We start from the raw sequence: 1,310 nt of genomic DNA on the forward strand, positions 1-1,310 counted from the left end.
GGGAAAGATTGTGACCTGGTGTCTCCTCCCTAACTCTAACAAAACTGCACAGATGGGAGTCAGGAACAACCCCGGGCTCTGGTGATAGAGTTCCACACTTTCTTTTCTGCACACAGTTGGAGACTAACTGATGAACATAGTGGAGCATTTAGCACTTAAAGAGCCAGATATTTCTCTCAGGAGTTGGTAGAGTTGGAGTTGGCTGGTGGCAAAGAGTGAATATCACATTTACATTCACCAGGTGTACACAAACACCACTCTAAATGAATGATATTGTTTGCTCTAACGAGGTAAAAATGTGTTGTGTCCCCCCCCAATATTTTGGATGAAAGCCAAGTCAGTCACCTCTTCTGAATCCACATAATGAATACTTGTGTGTTGGTGTGTGTGTAAGTGGTGACTTATTTGCTAAACATAAAAAATAGTGTTTTTCCATAATGAAAAGATAAAAACATGCAAAAATGTTTTAATTTGAAATCCAAATGACATATACAAGGGCTCGGGATATTAGCATGTCATTTTCAGAGACCACAGCCAAAAGAACCACAAGAGAAAAAAATACGTCTGTACACATTTCAGTTTACAATGACTAGCAAGTTGGAGAGTACCAGAGAACACTAAGGCAAATCATCAGCAGACAGAAAAGTCTTTTTTGTATTCAATCCACCACAGCAGAGTATCAAGAAGTATCTTTGCTACAAAACAAGAACTGATGACTCCCTTTATTAGCAATCAGCTGCATAAGTTACATTGTGATTGAAGCGAAAAAACAAAACAAAACAGAAAGGATCTATCTAAAGTCTGGCGGAACTGTACACATCTTCTCACTAGCTTTGGAAAATCAAACTGGCAAAATGCAGCTTGTTTGTACAGCTCTGGGTTTGCCCCACTTCTGCTTCTCACTAACACAAACCTACACTGTCCAAGGTTGTGACTCAGCAGACAAAATCCATACAGTCTTACCACTCGGTAACACTAATTCCTACAGTCAAACGAGTTCATTCCTTTAGGAGCATGAAGGTACTCTGTAAACGTCATGGCAGTACGCCCATTTGATTTGAAAGGTACAGGAAACTCACAACTGCAAGTTTGTAATACCTGGCACAATGATCTTATGGGCCTGAATTATGCTTTTTCCATAGATGTATGCGAATTAAAACTATAGTTTGAGTGAATGGAGAAACTAATACCTTTAAATTCCTGAGTCTGCATCGTGAAAGTGTTGCATTATGTGTTGTTTATGGTCTTAATGCTGCTAGGCTAGCAAGTCTGGTCAAGTTCTTTTAGAAACAGTTCAGTGGTTCATGATG

Source organism: Monopterus albus, unplaced genomic scaffold (assembly GCF_001952655.1).
Source record: "Monopterus albus unplaced genomic scaffold, M_albus_1.0 scaffold250.1, whole genome shotgun sequence".
Lineage (NCBI taxonomy): Eukaryota > Metazoa > Chordata > Actinopteri > Synbranchiformes > Synbranchidae > Monopterus > Monopterus albus.